We start from the raw sequence: 22,024 nt of genomic DNA, 5'->3' as shown, positions 1-22,024 counted from the left end.
TCCTTCTTGCCCATAGATAACCATTATCTTGAGACCAGTGACTATACGTTCCAGTTACACATCCTTGATGTTTTCACACGTTTCTTTTGGTTGAAATTTTAACTTAATGTTAAATGTATCATACAACATGTAGTTGTTATTCTGTAACTCACTTTTTTCATTTAGCAGCATATTTTCAAGATTTATGCCTACTGATGTATGTATATCTACTTCATTTATCTTAACTTCTACATAATGTACCATTGTGCCCCATTCAATTGACGGGTATTCAGGTGGTTTTAAATTCTATATTTTATACATACATACATATATGTATGTGTACATATCTCTCTGTGCAAATTGTTCATTTGAGGAAATCATATCATTTTCTGATTGACTCTCAAGTGACACTGTACTAGTAAACCTGATTCTTACAGACTCTCCTTCCCAGAGAATGCATCATTGAGGCTTCTAGTAAGCCTTCTGAAAGTCTGGTTTAAAGTTTCTCTGAAACTTCAGTGAATGTCATAGTCTGCTAGAGGGACCCTTAAAGCCCATAAATCAGTAAGTCTGGGCTGGGACTGGAGAATTTGTAAGTCTAACAAGCTCCCAGATTCAGCTGTTATAGCTGAAAACCCTGCTCTAAGGTACACAAGGCACACTTGTGAAAGACCTGGGCACAGGTTGTATCCATTCTCAAGATACCAGATAATACTAAGCTGCTTTCCAAAGTGGTCACCTGAGTTTACACTCCTATCAGCAGGCTATGGGAGTCCCCAGCATGGTGTGTCCTTTCCAATACTTGGTAATTGTTACGCTTCAACTTTTTCTCCCCATCACAGGAGTATAATATGGTATCTTCTTTGTGGTTTAATTTGCATTTTCTTTGATTGCTAGGAAGGTTACACCTCTTCTTGCACTTATTGACCAATGGATTTGCTCTTCTGGGAATTGCATGTTCAGATTATTTGCTTATACGAGGTATTGATTTGTTTATTTCTTTTTTATTGATTTTCTTTGTTGATTATGTGTTGGGAAATTACTCAGGTGGTAGGATGACTTTTGACTTGGTTTACAATATTTATTATTTGGCAAAAATGTTAAGTCTTATTTTTTCAAATATATTACTTTTTCATTCATGTCTTATGCTTCTTGTCTTTTGTTTCATAAATGAATTAACCATTATTAAATCTGCAAAACTCCTGAAGCATGTACTTTAATTTAAGGATTGTTTTCAAGTTAATTCTTTTCATGTATAATCAATAATCAAATTGGAAATTTAAAACCAAGGTAAAGGACACTTTTACTAGTTATATTGTATACTAAAAATCCTAGTCTGTTACTTGTACTGAGATGAAATTGCTGAAATGATATTTTAGGTAGTTTAAATATCTCTGCCGACTTCCTGCCTTGCCATTGTTTTTGATCCTGTAATTTGCTGATTCAAGTTTCTTCAAGGAGAAAGGGCAACAGTTTTTTGCATCAGAGGCTTCCAAAATACAAGTTAGTGCCAGAGAACTCACCAGGTGGGAGGAGTGCAGAGAGTGACTTCCAGGGTTGACGATGGTTGGCAGACTGCTTTTATGAGTTACAAGAAATGCTTGTATGTTCCAGGCTGTCTCCCACATGATCACCCTGGTTAAACAGACACCAACTAGATGTTTATTTGCATCAGTACTATTTGAAATCCAGTTATCTCTAACATCACGGTTCATTTACTTAAAAGGAAGAAAGCACAAACTATAAGCCAATGATGTACACAAAATACTTGCATTTTCTTGATTCCTTTTGTGGCTTAAATATTATTTTACAGATGCATAAATGGAAGTTCAAAGAGGATGGATGGGAAAGGAAAAGAAGTGTTTGGTTAACATGAGGGTTGCAGGCGAAGTTTGAGGGCAAAGCAGCTGTCCTGAGGAAGGGAGTGGAGGGCTGCTTCTGGTGGAAAAGTTGGTGATGGGCACAATGCTAGCAAAGCCTTTGGCTCATGCTGCAGGTTCTGAACTGTCAGAGTGTTGTATCTCATCCTCCTTTGTGAGTCCAGTGATTCACAAAGATGTAGTACTGCAGTACAAGTGATCTTCATGAACCAAAAGCCAGGAGGAACAGACCATACTGAAAGATGGAAGTAGAGATGTGCTTGTTTCACTTTCCAGTGATTCTTTTGGTATAGTTCTGGAACACTCAAAGTCAAGCATTGTGCAAATGAAAGTGTAAAAGAGTCTCTTTCTTAAGCTCTAGTAGCAGAAACCATTAGAGTCGCTGGCAGCAAGTAAATAAGCAACCACAATTTATAAGCAAAAAAAAAAAAAACTGAAGGAGCTTTCATAAGCAGTACTGGCAAGGAAAGAATACTTATAGTCAGAAGAGCTGAGTTTGTAGCACTTACCAGTTGTGTGACCCCAAATAAATCACCTAGTCTCTGTGGTTCTCAGCCTCCTCCTCCATTAAGTGAGGACCATACTCTTTGCATCAGAGTCATCATGAAGACTGAATGAGATGACACTTGTAAAAGTATTTTGTAAATGCTACTCTGTATATGTTTATTAATATGGGAAACTGGTTTCAGGAGTAAGAGTGGGAAGCTCTCTTCCACGTAAAGGAAGAGAGCTCTCAAATTCCCAAATGAGACAATTGTATAGATATTTCTAAATATGAAGTGTTCTTGGCCACATTTTGCATATTTTTGGAATGAAAGCTTGGGTAGGAGAGACAAGTCAGCATAAATTACCTAAGTATTTTAGTTTCTTATGCACTTAAAATATTTAGACTACCACTATTATTCATTTATATGAAATATTTTCTAGAGTAAATAAGGGAAATATAAAATATCAAGATTACTTCCTGGCTGTAATTTTCTTCTTCTACAATTTTCGACTTTATAATGCTTAACTCTCCATTTTGTTGTTTGGGGTGGGAATTTGTTTGGTAAAGAAATTGAATTCTGGGAAAAAGATGACTTGTTTCTGTCTTTGGTAGCATTATACAAACTTTGGCTAAGGACCTAATCCCATCAAGTGAAGTATGGACTGGGATCACTCCATTCTTGTCAACCCATGAATGCTCTATGTTTCTTGTCTCTGTTTTTGAATTTTGAGGAGTTGACTTAGATGGAAGGACATGATATTTTAAATTTCTATGAATTTAATAAGGTCACTTGAGATCGTCTTCAACTTTGAAAATAAAACTGACATATTCTTTGGCTGTGGCTATCATGCTTTTATTTTAAAATAGAAGTTTTATGTGGCAATGTAGGTCTTTAGGATGCCAATAGATGCCTAAGAGAAATATAAATGCATCTCAGTAGTGTTCTACATGATGAGGTTTAGAGTTGAGAGGTGGTAGCTAATTCCCTAAAACCATGTATAGTATATTTAATATATTCTTATGAATTGGTTCATAGATTTTATAGTATTTTCTACTTTAAAAGTGTTTAAAGCCATTCTATAGCAGAGCTACTGTTAGCTGGATAGAGAAGTTCACAGAGGCATTCATAATTCACGATACTCTAACAACTGGCTCATACAGTCCTCCTGCTTCCTCCCCTCCACTGAGGTTATCTTGGTTGAGAGATGAGTGACCAATCATAGCTTGTTCTTCTATCCCACCCAAGTTCATGCTATTTTTCTCTAAAATTACTGGCTAATTCTAAACACACCCATGTTGGTTCCATTTTTATTTCAGCTGAATATTTATCTTGGTAAGTGTATCAGCTTATGCAAGATAAGTACTGTTGACTAGTGATACCAAAAACCTTCAGGATATTGCTTATTTAATATAGTCACATGTTCTTAAAACTTCTTGTAGAAACTACTCTTTTTCTCAGGGCTTGAGATTATTTTTACATTGTATACTCATAAAAGAATTTTACTTCAAATGTTTTGGTTGTTCACTAAATATATCCTCACCTGTTGAGCAAGATGTTGACTTGAAAGTAGAATGGAACACCAGTATTTGTGTGGCAGAAACCTAGATGAGATCACAGAGCACTCACTTTCCCCACAGGCACCAGGATTCACCTATGGCTGAGCCTGACACCTCCTGGCAACACATAGTGTTTGTATCTACTGTCATTATGACTCTATTCTGGAATACGCCCAGGCCAGAAACTTGGAAATCATCCCTAAATACTCCTGTTCCTCTGCTTACCATATCATCCAATGAGTATTAGATCCTATTTCTACTTTCTGACTATGCAGTGTAGTCTCTCTGTCCATAGGGCAGCCCTGTTTAGTCCAATCACCACAAACAGAAGCAGCCAGCACCGTGTTCTCTATAAATGTCTGTATGCCACATGCATGCCCATATTTCACTTGAAACCCTTTATTTCTTTCTCTTTGTCATCAGGATAAAGTCAAACTCCTTTTAGGACCAACAGAGCTCTTTGTGAACTGCCCTCTACCACCATCTCCAATACCGTCTCTTGTCATTTGCCTACCCACATTCCATGCCGCAGCCTCACTGAGCTACTTGAAATGTCCTGAAAGTTTCATCCATTGTCTATCACCAGGGTCTTAGTACATGTTTTTCCTATTGTCTGGACTATTGTCTCCCAGTGTCACCTGGAGTACATATATCTGCTTATCACTCGCTTTTACTGTGAAGGGCCTACCCTAGGGCTGGTATCTAGTAAGTATTTAATTCACATTCATAGAATGGATGAATGGAAATTTGTAAGAATTGGAGGGTGGGAAGATGCCTGTGTAGCTGGAGTAGAGCTTGTCCTGTTTATGGCTGCCCATTTACCTTTCCTGCCTACGCAGCCGGTGGTGACACAACCCTGCAGTAGAGCAGGATGCTTCTCATTGAAATATGGATAGTCAGCACTGATCTGGCTTGTGGAGGCCAATAGACAGCCTGGCCCTCTGACACAACTCTAGGCTCAGGATAATTATTCCTTCTAGGTAAGAAGGCTGGGCCTACTGGAGATTTACATTATTTGATTTAGGAGCTACCTTTTGCTCCTCTTTAAAAATCAATTTCTTTGGTCATCAAATTGTCACATTGTGTGGTGTTTAACCTAGGTCTTTCTCAAGAAGATAATAACTTTGAAAGCAGTTAGTTATTCCTTCTATTCTTAACAATCATTTAGTGTTCTTTGTTTCATTTCAAGCTGGACTATATATTCCCTATAGCAAGAACCATGTTGGGCGTTTTATTTGTCATTTATTTAGGGCAGACCTTGGCATTGCTGATGCTCTGGAAATAATTAAAAGAGAGATAAATGCAGGAGTGAATGTGCCATGGTTATTATTTAATTTTAATAACTTTGAAAATTAGAACGACTTTCATCTTACAGAATTGTTACAAATACAGTACAGAAAGTTCTCATGTAAACTGTAGCTACTTTCCTCTATTATTAACATTTTATATCAATATGGTTCATTTGTCACAATTAATGAGGCAATAGTCTATTCCACTGGCCTTCATATCTGTTTTTGTGCCAGTACCATGCTGATTTTATTGCTATTGCTTTGTAATATACTTTGAAGTCACGTATTGTGATACCTCCAACATTGCTCTTTTTGCTGAATATTGCCTTGGCTATTTGCGGTCTCTTGTATTTCCAATGAACTTTAGGGTAGATTTTTCAATCTCTGCGATGAACATCAGTGGGATTTTGATGGAAATTACAATGAACATGTAGATTGCTTTTGGTAGTATAGCCATTTTTACTATGCTGATTCTACCAATCCATGAGCATGGGAGATCTTTCCACTTTCTATAGTCTTCCTCAATCACTTTCTTCAGAGGTTTGTAGTTCTCTGTGTAGAGGTCGTTCACATCCTTTGTTAAGTTTACTCCTAGGTATTTGATTTTCTTTTGAGGCTATTGTAAATGGAGTTATTTTCCTATATTCTTTCTCAATTTGTTCATTGTTGATGTATAGATAAGCTAATTATTTTTGTTTGTTGATTTTTGTATCCTGCCACATTGCTGAAGCTGTTTATGGTGTCTAGGAGTTTTGAGTAGAATTTTTTTGTGTCTTTGAGGTATAGGATCATGTCATCTGCAAATAGTTATATTTTGACTATTTCTTTACCTATTTGTATTCCTTTTATTTCTTCTTTGTGCCTTATTGCTCTGGTTAGGAATTTCAGGACTATGTCAAACAGGAGTGGGGAGAGTGGGCACCCTTGTCTCATTCCTGAGTTTAAGCGAAATGGCTTCCATTTTTCTCCATTAAGTATGATGTTGGCTATAGGTTTGTTATATATAGCCTTTACAATGTTGAGGTACATTCCTTCTATTCCTAGTTTTCTTAGAGCTTTTATCATGAAGTGGTATTGAATCTTATCAAAGTCTTTTTCTGCATCTATTGAGATGATCAAGTGGTTTTTGTCTTTGCTTCTATTAATGTGCTGTATTACATTTATAGATTTGTGTATGTTGAACCACCCCTGCATCCCTGGGATGAATCTGACTTGGTATCTTTCTGATATGTTGTTGGATTCAGTTTGCCATTATTTTACTGAGCATTTTTGCATGGATGCTCATTAAGGGGATTGGCCTCTCTTTCTCCTTTTTGGATGTGTCTTTGTCCAGTTTTGGGATGAGTGTAATACTCATAGAATGAGTAAGGCAGTATTCCTTCCCTTTCTATTTCGTGGAAAAGTTTGAGGAGAGTTGGTATTAGTTCTTTAAAGGTCAGATAGAATTCAGCTAAGAATCCATCAGGTCCTGTACTTTTCTTTTTTGGGAGACAATTGGTGCTTCAATTTCATTTCATGTGATATATCTATTTAAGTGGTTAATATCCTCTTGGTTCAGTTTTGGATGGTCTTAAGTAGCTAGAAATTTGTTCATTTCTTTGAGATTTTCAAATTTATTGGAATATAGCTTCTCAAAGTAGTCTCTGATGATTCCCTGGATTTCCATGGTGTTTGTTGTTATCTCCCCTTTTGCATTTCTGATTTACTGATTGGGTTTTTTCCCTCCTCATTTTTGTCAGATTTACCAGGGGTCTGTCAATCTTGTTTATTTTTTTCAAAGAACCAGCTTTTTGCTTCATTGATTTTTTTGTATGGTTTTCTTGGTCTCTATTTCATTAATTTTGGCCCTAATTTTTATTATTTCTCTCCTTCTGCATGTTTGGGGTTTTTCTTGTTCTTGTTTTTCTAGGAGTTTGAGATGCAGCATTAGGTCATTTATTTGAGATCTTTCTGTCCTTACAATATATGCACTCATGGCTATAAACTTTCCTCTTAGGACTGCCTTTGCTGTGTCCCACAGGTTCTGGCAGGTCATGTTTTCATTTTCATTAACTTTCAGAAACCTTTTAATTCCCTCTTTTTTTTCATCAATGACCCACAGATCATTGGTCAATGTGTTGTTCAGCTTCCAATTGTTTGTGTATTTTCTGCTGTTGTTTTTGTTGTTGAGTTGTTTAGTGCATTGTGATCAGATAGAATGCAGGGGATTATTTATATTTTCTTATATTTGCTGAGGCTTGCTTTATGCCCTACGATATGATCAATTTTGGAGAAAGTTCTATGGGCTGCTGAAAAAATGTATTTTGTGTAGATATTGGATGAAATACTCTGTAGACATCAGCTAGGTCCATTTATCTATGGTTTGATTTAGTTCTAGAATTTCTTTATTGATTTTTTGTTTGGATGACATATCTGTTGGTGATGGGGGTTATTAAAGTCTCCCACTACCACTGTGTTGAAGTTTATATGTGCTTTTAAGTCCTTTAAAGTATGTTTGATGAAATTGGGTGTACTGACGTTGGGTGCATATAGGTTGATAATTGTTATTTCCTTTCAGTGTATTTCCCCTTTTATTAGTATAGAATGTGCTTCTTTATTTCATTTTATCAATGTAAATTTATAGTCTACTTTATCTGAGATAAGTATTGCTAATCCTGCCTGTTTTGGGGGGCCATTAGGTTGGTAAATCTTCTTCCAGCATTTCACCCTAAGCCAGTGTTTATCTGTCATTGAGATGGGTCTCCTATAAACAACAGATTGTTGGATCTTCCTTTTTAATCCAGTTTGTCAAATGGTATCTTTTGATAGGGGAGTTGAGTCCATTGACATTCAGTGTTAATATTGATAGGCATGTGGTGATTCCTGCCATTTAGTTTTTTTGTTGTTTAAGGGTTTGATTGTGTGCAGCTGAATCAGTCCAGCTGTACATTTCCTTGTCTTTTCTTCTCCTGTGGTTTGGTACTGCCTGTCCTCTTGTGGTTTTGTTTGCTTTCATTTTCTGTGAGCAGAATTCCTTGGAGAATCTTTAGTAGTGGTGGCTTGGTGATCATCTATTGTTTAGTTTCTGCTTATCATGAAAGATTTTTATTGCTCCATCTATTTTGAATGATGGTTTTGCTGGGTAGAGCGAACTTCTTAGGGTTAAAGTTATTTTCACTCCATGCCCAGAAGACCTCACTCCATGCTCTTCTTGCTTTTAAGGTTTCCATTGAGAAATGTGTTGTGATTTTGATGGGTTTACCTTTATATGTTATTTGTTTTTTCTCTCTTAAAGCCTTCAATATTTTTTCTCTGTTCTCTGTGCTTGTTTTTTAATGATACTATGTCATCAGGAAGTCCTATTTTGGTCAAGTCTGTTTGGTGTCCTAGAGGCATCCTGTACCTGAATGGGTATAACTTTCTTGAGATTTGGCAAATTTTCGGTTATTATTTTATTGAATATATTATGACTCCCTTTTGCTTGCATCTCTTCTCCTTCTTAAATGCCCATGATTCTCAGGTTTGGTCTTTTGATGGAGTAGGTGAGTTCTTGTATATTCCTTTTGCAGGTCTTGAGTTGTTTGACTAATAGTTCTTCAGTTTGTCCTTTAATTTCTACTTTATCTTCAAGTTCTGAGATTCTGTCTTCCTCTTGTCTAGTCTGCTGGAGTGGCCTTCCACTGTGTTTTGTATTTCTGTTTGATTCTTTTTTCTGAGGTTTCCATATCATGGGTCACTTCCTCTTTAGTATTTTCTATTTTCATCTTTAATTCATTTATCTCTCTATTTATAGTGTTCTCTGTCTCACTTTGGTGTTTATTTAGGGCTCCTACAAGTTCATTTATTTGTTTCTTTGTCTTCTCATAGTCTTTATTTTTCATGTCTTAAAATTTCTTGAGTGCATCTTGTACATTTTGGTCAACTACATCTAGTATCTTCTCCATGAAATTCTCAGTGATTACTTGCAGGAATTCTTCTTTGAGGATGGTTTTGTGGGCATTGCTCAGTTCCTTGGTGTTGTTTATCTTTGTTTTATTGGAGTTAGGAACTAGGTATCCATTTTCTTCGTTTCCCTCTGAATCCTGTATTAAATTTTTTTTTGAGGAGAGTGGTTTCCATCCCTTTTTCTTCTTCCCACAACTCCACTTGGTACTGTGCAACTATGTTCTTGATTGACTAGTTAGTGGTTTTAGTCACCTGTTTTCTTTCCCCTGATTCAATTTTTGTTTTGTGGTTGTATTGGTTTTTAGCTAGATTGGTGTGTTATTTCTGTCCCTGGTCTGGGTGTAATTTAGTAATAACTAATTCACAGGTTCAATACATGACCAGTAGTTTGTATGTTATATAGAAGACCCCTTGGTAGTAATATCTATAAGCAGTGGGAATGTGGGGGGGTTAATATTTGTTAGGCTAGCTATAGAAATTTTGGGAGTTGGATAGTGTCGCATTAAAAGGGAGTCATGAAGTGGGGTGGGTGAGTGGGGAAGCAGTGCAGGGACTGCTGGGTTTTGTAGCCCTTGTGTGTGTTTGGGTGTATTTCTATTGTTGAGTGGAGGGTGCTGGTGTTAGGGATTGTAGGGGTTTGGGGTTGTGTAAAGTTGGTATACTAGGTTGGTCAGCAGGTGATGGGTGTGTAGGAGGGAGGGCTAGTCTGGTGATAGGTTTGGGGAGAATGGGAGGGGAAGGTAAGGGCAGGGGGAGATAGTGGGTGAGAAGGGGCAGAACAAGTTGTTGGGAAAGAGAGCAATGGGTTTTAGCACAGAAGAAGGAGGGAGAGTGAAGGTGAGAGTAGGGATGAGAAGATGGTGATGGTAAAGTTGATAGTATAGAAAGAAAAAAAAGATAATAGGAATAGAAAAAACAATAAACCCACAATAACAAAACAAACAAACAAAAAACTAAAAAATTCAATGGGAAAAAATGAACAAATAAAAAAAAAACAAGAACAAAAAACAAGCAAACAAAATTACTAGGTTCAGGAACAATAGAATTTCAGTCTTAGTTTAAGTTCTGGAGTTCCTCCTCTGGCATCCAGTCCTGGTATTGGCATATAAGCAGAAGCTCTGACATAGTCTTACCAGGAGATTGGCTGGTGAGTAGTGTTTTGTTCTTTTGTCTACCAGTTAAATTGAAATTGCGTGGTGAGGTAGGTTTGCCAGATCATGCAGGGTGGTCAGTGCTATAGATTTCCCCAGCTGATAGCTGTGTTACCCTTCAGCTGCAGCTGCTTGGTCAGCTCCTCCCCCAGTGAGATGGGGCAGTTCAACTTTGAATGCTGCTCTCTGGTTCAGGAGATCAGCTCTGTAGTCCACTAGTTGCCCTGCTTTGGAGGTGGCTTTTCACTATGCAAGTTTACTGGAGTTTTCACACTGGGGGTTTATTTATTTGCACCCCCCTTCTCTGGTGCAGGTTCAGTGTTCCTTCAGCCCTTTCTGCTGTCTGTGTGTTATGACAGTTTGTTGTTTGTTTTTCAGTTTTGCAGAGCAGTTAGGTTTCAGATGCTGCTCACTGGCTCAGAAGATGAACTCTGTGATCTGCTACCTGCCCTGCTTCAGGGAGTGGCTTATCACCCACCCGCCTTCCTGCCTTTCCAGTGTTTGTTTACTGATAGTTCCTGCTGAGACCAGCTCCTTGCCCTTCCCTCTTCCTCCTGTGCACCTTCAGCATTCCCGCCCCCTCTGCTGTTGTGCTAGATTACAGCTTTCTGTTTGTTATTCAGGGTTTTTTTTTCTGGGGAGGGGTGTCAGTCTGCCCAGGGACTGTGCTGGTTAATCCCAGGGGTGCCTGGGGGAGTTCCACATGATACATGGCACTCACCTGTTTGTTCTGTTGAATATCTTGCAGGCAGGTTTGGAGCCGGCAGCAGCCACCAAATTTTCTCAGTGTAATGTGTTGTGGGGAGCTTTCCCCAGGCTCAGGGTTCAGGGTGTCCTAAGTGTTCTTTTCATCACACCATGTTAATGTACCAACTGTCATCAATATGACATCACTGTTGATAAGTCACCTTGGTCAACTAGGTGAGGTAGTGTTTGTCAAATGATGGCACTGTGAAGTTACTTTTCTTTCTCCTCCCTTCCATGCTGTACTTTTTGGAAGAAAGTTATATGTACAGCCTAGACTTGAGGAACAGGAGTTATAATCTTCCTCCTTTGAGATAGAATAACAAAATAAATTATTTGGAATTCTTCTGCATGAGAGATTTATTCCATATTTATATACTCATTCAATAATTTACTTATTTCAGTATGGATACAGGGACTTTTATATATTTGGGTTATATTTTTGCTTTATTCACTTTGTAAGTCAAATTCTTTGAGCTTTGACCATTGAGAAGTTTTTCATGATTCCTGTATCCCTTTGACATGTCCTTATCAGTTTATTAGCATTTCCATACTTTCTGTCACTACAAAGATGTCTCAGGTTCATCTTGTGGGTATATATACTGTCCCAATCCTAGGATCATCTGCTTTTCCAAGGAGCGCTCCTTCCTTTAATTGGGAAATGATATTGGAAGCCAAGATCTTGGTGGTAGTTGCTACTGGGGTGCTGTCACTTTTAGGTCCTCTCAGCTGGAAGAATATTTATGTACACTAACCCAAACACACATGCATGCACACAGCTATAAGTATTTCTATATGAAAGTATCTGTATATATTTAAACTAAGCATGAGTTCATACTGCTATCTCTAGCTCTGAAGATTTAATTTTAAAAGTTATATTGAAAGTGATAGACATAAATGCACCCATTTCAGTAACTGCATTAAATGTAAATGAGTCAAACTTCTGCAGTTTGTCAGGTTGGATAAAGCATAGATCCAGCTATAAAATATAGATTCATGTCTACAGAGTCATGAATACCATTAAATTAAACTTTAAAATAAAAATATTAAGGACAAACCAGGCATGGTGGTTTATGCTTATAATCCCAGCACTTGGAAGGCTTTGGCAGGAGGATCGCAAGTTCAAGGCCAGCCTGGGCTACATGGAGAGTTCCAGGCCAACCTTGGCTACATAGTGAGACCCTATTTCAAAAAAAAAATTAAAGTCAAAGAATAACATAATAATAAAAGGGTCAAAGCATATATGTATATAACAATATAAGCCCAAAATGCAAAAAGAAAAAAAGCAATTGAAAGGAGCAGTAAGTGGTTCAACAATAACTGAAGACTATATTACCTGACTCTCAGTAATTTATGGTTACAACAGCCAGAAAACCAGCAAAGATATAAACATATATAGAAAATACACACAGTTAAAGAAAACTTGAACAAGTTTATCTAGTAACTCAATCCAACTGACACTCAACAAAAGCAGCATACATAGAATATTTTTCAAGAAAGACCACATATGATATGCCATAAAACAGGTCTTAATAAATTTAAAACATCTGAAATCAAACAACTTTTCCATTCACACTGGATTTAAATTAGTTAACACAAGTAAATTTGAGGCTTTGAAAATAAATCTGTCCTTTAGTTCACTTATGAAAGTGTTTGACATACTGTGATCAGTTCCAAGCATGTACAGTTTTTATAGTGGTGGTGTATTCCTGAAAGACCCCACTTTGTGATTTTTTATTCTCTTGACTCTCTGAGCCTTCCAATTTTGGTTCTTTATCCAGAAATCTGTGTTTTAGTTATTCCACTCTGTTGTACTCTTTCCATTACTATGCCTGTTTCTGAGTCCAAATCATGGAGGACACATAGACAAAAAGGCAACAGGGGCTGTATCCACTTTTTTTCGAACCATGCCTTCTCCCAATTTTGATAACTGTTTCAATCTCTTTTCTTGTTATAGTTCTGTTCAGATTTTCTAATTCTTTCAGGTCCATTTGGCCATTTATGTATTTCTGAGAATTTAATCATTTCATTTTGGTTGTCCTATTGACATATAGTTGTTCATAGTATTCTTTTATAATATTTTATTTCCATAAGGTCTGTAGCGATGTCCTCAGTTTCATTTCTGATTTTATTTAAGCCTTCTCTCAAGCCTTTTCTCTTTGTTTTATTTTGGTCTGTTCATCCAAACTCTTTATTGTTTAATTCCTTATGCTAGTTTTCAGTTAGTTTGCTCTTTTGTTAGCTTTTTGTTTTACTGGTTTTGGTTACATGGGGGCAGGTATCTCCGTTTGTATCCCAGGCTGGCCCCAAGCTCAAATCTGTCTGTCTCCACCTCCTGAAGGCTGTGGTCTCAACCCTATGCCATCACACCTAGCTTTGGTTAGTTTCTTCAGGTGTAAAGTTAGGTCATTGGTTTGGGATCCATTTTCTTTTTAATGTAAGTATTTATAGCTATAAATATCTATTTGAGTATTCTTTCTCTACATCCCATAATTTTGGTGTGTTCTGTTTTCATTTTCATTTATCTCTAAATATTTTTAAATTTTACTTGTAATTTTTTTCTTTGACCCATTCATTGTATTGGTGGGAGTCTTAAAAAGTGTATCTTGCTTGAGTTTGTTGATATTCTTGAGAGAAGAAACTCATGTCTTTTATCAGATTTTTGGAAGTTCTTGATCTTTATTCCTTCAAGTAGTTTTCTGGTTTTTGTGTCTCACCTATCCCTTTGAAAATCTCATTATGCTTGTGTTAGTATTTCACAGGCCTCTGAGACTATTCATTTTTCTCCATTTCTTTTTCTATTTCCACTCCTCATATGTAATAATCCCATATGGTTTGAATATAGCTTGAGAATATCCTACATGTTCATGCGTTGGGAGCTTAATCACCTGTGTAGTGATTTGGGATGTGGTGGGACTTACAGTAGTTGGAGCCCAGTGAGCAGTTCTTAAGTAACTGGGGGAGCTGCCCTTGGAAATAATTAAGGTACCTCTCATGAGACCCCTGACCTTTCATGAGAGCAAGCTGTTATAAGAGCAAATCTGACCCCTGAGTTCAACTCTGGCTTTCTGTTTAGAGATGTGAGTTCTTCCCCCCACAAAAATTCCTGCTACTTGAACCATCACCATTAGGCCCTCTCCAGAGACCAAATCAGTAAGACTATCTGACTTTGAACTTCCACAAATGTGAGTTAATTAAACATCTTTGGTTTATATAGTTGACCTTCCCCAGGTGTCAACAAACTAATATGGCCTATCTTCATATTCAGTAATGTTTTCTTCCACCTACCCAAATACTGTAGAGAACCACTGTAATAAAATTTGTATTTCTGCTTTACTTCTTAGCTCCAGATTTTCAATTGGTTTATTTTTAAATCTTGTATCACTAAATTGATATTCTGCATTTGGTGAGACATTGTTATTTTAGTTTCAATTACTTCTTTTTATATTGGTGAAAATTAATTGTATGAAGGCGTTTCATTGTGATATTTCCATACATGCTTATACTCTTTATTAATCCCTCCTCCCCCTTTTTTAAATAGATTTTAGTGGGTTTCACTATGCAATTTTCATACATATATATAATGTTCTGTTACTTTCATGTAAATATGTATATGTGAGTGTGTGTGTGTGTGTGTGTGTGTACTTATTCAAATGTGCCTTCCGTCAGCATGTCCTTTCCCTCTACACCTCCCACTGCCCCCCCCAGGTCCCACTTTTGCAATCATGTCATATTATTTTTTTAGGTCTACATACTGCATATAAGAGAAAACATGCAGTATGTTTTTCTTTCTGAGCTTGGCTTATTGTACTCAGCATATGGATCTTCAGTTCCATCCATTTTTCAACAAATGACACAATTGCCTTCTTCTTTATGGCTAAATAATATTCCACTGTGTATATACCACATTTTCTTTATCTATTCATCAGTTTTTGGGCAATTAGGCTTATTCCAGAGCTTGGTTATTGTGAATATTGCTGCAATAAACATGGATCTGAATGTGTATCTATTGTATGTTGACTTGCATTACTTTGGATATATGCCCAAGAGTAGTATAGCAGGATCATATTGTAGTTCTGTTCTTAGTTTTGAGGAGCCTCCATGCTGATTTCCAGCTTCACTAATTTACATTCCCACCAGCAGTGTCTAATGGTTCCTTTCCCCCCTTCATCCTCACCAACATTTGTTGCTATTTGTTTTCTTGATGATTGACTTCTGATTGGGGAAAGATGGAATCTCAGTGTCATTTTGATTTGCATTTCTTTTATGGCAAAGGACGTTGAATATTTCTTCATGTATTTATTTGCCATTTATACTTCTTTTGAGAACTGTCTAGTCAATTAATTTGCTGATTTATTAATTGGATTATTTGGTCTTTTTCTGGTTTTTTGAGATCTTTACATATTTTGAATATTAATCTTTTGTTCAATGAATGACTAGCCAAGATTTTTTTCCCATTTTGTGGGTTGTCTCTTTAGTCTGGTGATTGTTTCATTGAATATACAGATGCCTTTTAATTTGATGCAATCCCTCTTTTCAATTTTTGCTCCTATTTTCTGAGCAAATGGAGACCTATTAAGAAAGTCATTCCCCTGCCTATATTTTCAAGTGTTTTCCCATATTAGTTTCAAAGTTTTGGGTCTTGCATTAAGATCTTTGATCCATTTTGAATTGATTTTTGTAGGGAGTGAGAGATAGCAATCTGTCTTCTACATGTGGCTGTCCAGTTTCCCCACACCATTTGCTGAAGAGGCTGTCTCTTCTCCAATGTGTGTCTTTGCTCCTTTATCGAAGATCAGCTGGCTATAGATGTGTGGAGTTATTTTTGGATATTCCACTCTATTCTGTTGGTCTACAAATCTGTTACTGTGCCAGTACTATGCTTTTTTTGTTACTATGGCTCTGTACTATAATTTGAAGTCAGATGTTGTAATGTCTCCAGCATTGCTCTTTTTTGCTCAGGATTATTTTGGTTATTTGGGGGTCTTTTATGTTCCATATTTATTTTAGGGCTAATTTTTCTATTTTTGTGAAGAATGGCATTGGGATTTTTATGAGAATTGCATTGAATCTTGCTTTCAGTAGTATAACCATTTTCATAATATAAATTTTGCCATCCATGAACATGGGAGGTCTTTCCATCTTCTAGTGTCTTCTATTGTTTTCATTGTGAAAGTCTTTCACCTCCTTAGTTAAGTTTATTCCTAGGTATTTATTCAATGCTATGGTGAATGAGATTGTTCTCCTGATTTCTTTATCAGCTTGTTCATTGTTGGTATATAGAAAAAATACTGATTTATGTATGTTGATTTTGTGTCCTGTTACTTTGCCCAAACTGTTTATCATATCTAAGAGGATTATTTTTTAGGTGGAGTCTTTAGGGTCTTATAAATATAGGATCATATCATCTGCCAATAGGGATAATTTGACTTCTTTTTCTTTCTGTATCCATTTTACTCCTTTTTTTTCCCCCCTTATTGCTCTGGATAGAAATTCAAATACAATTGAAGAAGAGTGGAAAGGATAGACACCCTTATCTTATTCCTGACTTGAGAGGGAATGTTTCAGTTTTTCCTCATTTAGTACAAAGTTTGCCATAAGCAGCCTTTATTATATTGAACTATTTCCTTCTATTCCTTGTTTCCTCAGGACCTTTATCATGAAGGGGTTTTCAAATTTATCAAAGGCTTTTCTGTACCTATTAAGATGCTCATGTGATCTTTGATCTTTATTCTTTTTATGTGTTATATTGCATTTATTGATTTGCATATATTCAACCATCCTTGCATGCTTGGAATGAAACCAAGTTGATCATGTTCCATAATCTTTTTAATGTGTTGTTCAATTTGGTTTGCAAGTATTTCACTGACAATTTTTACATCTGTGTTCATCAAGGAAATTGATCTGTAATTTTTTTAGAAGCCATTTTTATTAGCATACATTAGTTGTACAGGGGTATCATTGTGACATTTCCACATATAGTTACATTGTACCTTGACTAGGTTCCCTACCATCTTTCTCTATCCCATTCCCCCCAACTTAAAATGATTTCAGCAGGTTTCAATGCTCTATCTTCATGCAAGTATATGAAGTACACAGACCATATTCACCCTCCTTTACCCCCTCCACCTTCCTCCTCCCACTGGTACCTTCCACCCTAACAGGAGCTGTTTTATATTTCTGTCCTTCATTATTTAAGTGTATATTCATTGTTCAAAGGGGTTTGCCCTGGTAAACCCCTTTGTTGTCATGTCCTTATACAGTTTTCATATCAGGAAATACTAGCTTCATAGAATGAATTTTGTATCATTCCTTCCTTTCTATTTTATGAAATAGTTCAAGGAGCATTGACATTCTTCCTTAATAGTCTGGTGGAATTTGGCAGTCAATTCATCTGGTTCTGGGCTTTTCTTTTTTACTTTATTGCAGCTTTAAACTCATTGCTGGTTCTAGATCTGTTGGAGTGGTTTGTATCCTATTGAGTTAGTTTAGGTAGATCATATGCACCTAGAAATTTGTCCATTTCTTCCAGATTCAAAACCAAACTAGATATTTAAATAAGTAAAGAATGATTGAAAACATTATTTATACTGCTAATAAGGTTATATGCAAAAAGAACTAAGGTTCTTGTATGGTATGCTAGCAGTTTAGAAAACATTAGAAGTGTAGGAGTGAAGAGTTAAGAAGTACAAGGAGGAGGAGTGAGGAAGGAAAAAGGAAGAATTGGAGAGGGAGTGAAATATATGGGACGAGAATATAGGAAATAATAGTGTGTGAGAATACAGTATAAGTATTGCCGAGAAAGGCAATATAATCAGGAATGGAAAAGGATAGAAAAATAAGAATAACAAAAAAGAAAGGAAAATAACACAAAAATAAAAAAATAAAAGTACTTCTCCCTTGTTGAGGAGGAGGAGTAAGTAAAACAGGTGTCTCCTATAACCTCTGGCCCTCTGGGCCAAGACTGCCTGAGATTCCCCTCTGGGTGCTGCCTGGGTATGGTTAAGGATCTGGGCCAGGGGCAACAGCTGAATGTGGGGCATGGCAAGTCCTATGGCATAGCAGCAATTCCACAGGGCAGGACTGCTCTGGGGTTAAGGCTGCTACAGCCCTCTGCAGTGGTGCCCGTGGGGGTGGGGCTGTTCCCCGCGTGTGGGGCAGCAGCTGAGAGATGGTCAGGGTGCACTCTAAGTATGCCACCATCTGCAGCTGGTCACTGGGTTTGCTCTTTGTCCTGGATTGGTGACTCAGAACACCAAGTATCAGTGATGTTTACCATCCGGCACTCTGTTTATAACTTGGTAGGCATCCTGTTCACAACTTGGCAATGTGACTAGCTTTCATCTCATGGGGCTGTGAATCTAGAGATGAAACAGATTAGGTCACATTCCATGTTCTTGGTCTCTTGACGCTTGTCCTGTGCCTGAGGGGCTTCACCGTTGGTGGGAGACCAGGTTCTGCTCTAGTTAGCAAAGCTAACTGGGTCATCAGCCCAATCACACAGTGTCAATCAGCCTGTAGGGGCCACTCAGAACTCCCCCACCAATGAATTTTCCCCTTTTTGTCTCTTACAGTGCCCAAGTTCAATTTTCTTCTGTTCTCTGACTTTCAGTTCTTTCACTGGTACCTTCCCCTGCCTTACAAAATTACCCTCCTTTCTTTGTAATCATCTATCCGAGGTTTATTTTAGGTTCATGGAGATTCTGGAATGTGGTGGGTATGTAACATATTTAAGGTCTGATGCGTATGCTTCCTCAGAAACAGTTTCTACGAATTTACTTATTTTTCCTGTTAGTGACCTTATATTTTGTTTCTCTGCACGCCTTATAAGTTTTTGTTAACAGCTGGACATTTAAAATATTATACTATTGCAACACTGGAAATCAGTTTCTTTTCCTTCTTTAGCTTTGTTGTTGTTATTCTTTATTTATTAGGTTAGTAGTTTCCTGAATTATCTTTTTGAAATCTGTATTCTTTGTTAAATGTGAAGTCTTTTTCACTAGCTTAGTAGCTGTTATTTGAAGGAGTTTCTTTAAATGCTTTATGTTAAGAAAAAAAAGGGAGCCAGGTATTGGGTGGCTCATGCCTGTAATCCTAGCTACTTGGGAGGCTGAGATCAGAAGGATCACACTTTCAGGCCAACCCAGGCAATAAAGTTAGTGAGACCCCCATCTCAATAGAAAAAAGCAGTGCATGATAGTACATGCCTATTATCCCAGAGACAGCAGAGAACATAAAACAGGAGGATAGTGGTCCAGGCTGACCTGGGCAAAAAGTGAGACCTTATCTCCAAAATAATCAGAGCAAAAAGAGCTCTGATTTTTACAGCTCAAACTGTAAAAACCCTGAGTGAAACCCTGAATTCAAATCCCACGCCACAAAAAACGAAGGAAAGAAAAGTGTGTGTGGGGGGGTGGGGGAACCCACAACACTCTCCCTATCTTTACAAATTGTCTTTATGGTATTTTTCAATATTTAGCTAACCCTGTATAACTCTGCCTTAGCCTTTACTTCTCGTTTACATGAAGCATGAATTTCAGCCAAAGGTGATAGCTTAGAATCCTCTCAGGCCTTTTCTTAGCCATGTGTCCAACCCTGTGTATGTGCTGTGAAGCAAGAAAGGTGACATGATCCCCAGGATATGTGCTATCTTTTAAAAAGCCTTTATTCCTCCATGTATCTCCTTCTCAATCTCTCCTTCCCAAGCCTTTTGGTCTGTGTTTTGTTTATTCTGAATGTCATCTCTTGCCCCCATCTCCTGCGGTCAATATTTTTGCTTTTAAATACTTACTTTCAGAAAGTCGTGCCTGGGAAGTCCCTCCAGCCCTGGGAAGCTCTGAAGTGGGTAAATCAAAACCAAGCCCTTGTGCTGATCTTTCAGGGTGCCATCAGACAGGCTAGTTAAAACACACAACTTGAAAAATAAGATATATTTTCCCCTGTTCTGGCATCACAACCTGTGTGACCTGCCTTTTTCATAGTCTCTGTGATCTGGCCAGTCAGGGATAGTACTCTTAGAGCAACTTCATTCCTCATCCAGCTTTCTGTAAATTCTTGATTGGATTCCAGAGTTCTACAAAAGTTGAGTGAGAAGGTTTTTGCTTATTTAGTTCATTTTATGGAGCCAAGGAGTTCTCTCCTGCATCATTTTCAGTAGGATCACTTCCTTCTTTACCTTTTATATCCTTTATTACATCTTTATATATTCCTTAAAAAGTATGTTTTTAAACATTATTTACTTTTACCTTTACAAAGGAGTAATATATTATACATTATCTCTTGGCTTTTCTAAACCAAATGCTATATTGCCATAATTCATGCATACTTTTGTGTGTGATATCTTTGTGTTTTGACGGGTGAATGGTATTCCAGAGTGGCACAGTTTGATTTGGCTTTTACTGTGTAAATATTGTTTGTAAACATTGAGTGTTAGTTAGTATAAGAGCTTACTCATTCTTCTAGGTATGAATCACTGAGTAGTTTTACAACACCTTGTATGTGCAACATGGTACCAACCCCTGAAGGGTATACTGGTAGGGGTGAGGCGTAGCTGATGCCTGACTCAAAAGTAAGATCACATGACTGGGTGCAGAAGTGACTGTCTTTGGACTTGGAAATGTAAGAAGAGAATTAATTAAAAATGAATGACATGCTTTTGTGGAAAATTGTGTATAAGTAGTAATCAGGAATTGAAACAACCTCTCGGGATTTCAAGCCTCAAAAGTTGGAAGATGTGTTTTGGGAGAAGGAGGTTATTCTAAGAAAAGTCTTGTTGTTTTGAAAAATGCAAATGTATAGAAGAATTTGCCTTATATGAATATCTCAGAGTGAGTTCTTTATTAGGTTATTCCTGAATCAAGGCAAGAGTCTCAAGTCTTATTTCTGATTTTGGAGATTTCTTCCTCCAACCTAGCTTCCCAGACCTCCACCTCCGTACCCAGTTATCTGCTCCCATCCTCCCAGGTGGAGTTGGGACAAATGCTTGTCTGATGTGGCTTCTTGGGTGAAGTTTCCCCCTTCCAAGGCCTCCCTTCTCCAGGATGCCTTTCTAAATTCTGCCATTCCTTTGGGGTCCAGTTTGGGTCCTGCTCTTTCCAAGAAGTCTTTCTTCCTTCTAGAATAGATGTTGTTCATGGGTGTACCTTATTTGGACTTTTGAAGTCACATATTGTGAAAATTACCTAAAAATTTAAAAATGTATGATCAATTGTATCTTTCTTTCATGAAGAAATGGCATATGGGAGAAGTTGATGCTTAAGTTAAATTAATGAGATAAAGGAAGTAAATTTCTTTTTGAAAATATTCCATGTAGTTATTGCATCATTTAAGTTGAGGGAGCTTCTAGCCAAAGTTTAGAAATGTTTGCATGGAAGCAAGACACACCACTAGAGGTTTAGGTCACTAGAGTTGCCCTTTCTTCCCCTCCTGGCATATTCATCAGGCATGACAGCCCAGGGTGCCAGCAAAGGGTACCATCTCACCAAGGCCTTCCTTCTAGCCCTGTTGCCTTCTGGTGCTTCCTAGGACCAGGTGCTCTCAAAACTCTTGCATTGAACTGCTCAGAACATTGCTTATTGGAAACAGTTCTCCATTTTAAACTCAGACTCACTTGGGGTAAATTTGACTGAAAGCAAGAGTTAGTTTCCAAGCCAAGTTTCTACAGAGGCTCATCAACAAAGTTTCAGGGTTGAAGTGGCTGCATTGAGGTGAGATCAAATGTGAGCCTCTGACACCTTCAACTTAGGTGATCGGTGGGGCTGGGGCATGAGAGAACCATCTGTGCACAAGGAAGACTGGGGCAGTCTGTGCATAAGGGACGAGTTGATTTGCATTCATGATGGCAGATTAGGGTGGGGAGGTCCTCTGTGGGTTTGGCAGTCTCATAGCATTGACAGGATCCACTGGTTCTTTCTGAAGGGGGCGACTGAGTCTACTATTGGTAGATTGCTACTTATTTTTGCTAACTGGTAAGACTGATTATGGAAGTAAAATCTTTCAGCTAGTTGAGCTGTG

This window comes from Castor canadensis, chromosome 7 (genome assembly GCF_047511655.1).
Source record: "Castor canadensis chromosome 7, mCasCan1.hap1v2, whole genome shotgun sequence".
Lineage (NCBI taxonomy): Eukaryota > Metazoa > Chordata > Mammalia > Rodentia > Castoridae > Castor > Castor canadensis.
Note: the sequence above shows the minus strand (reverse complement) of the source record.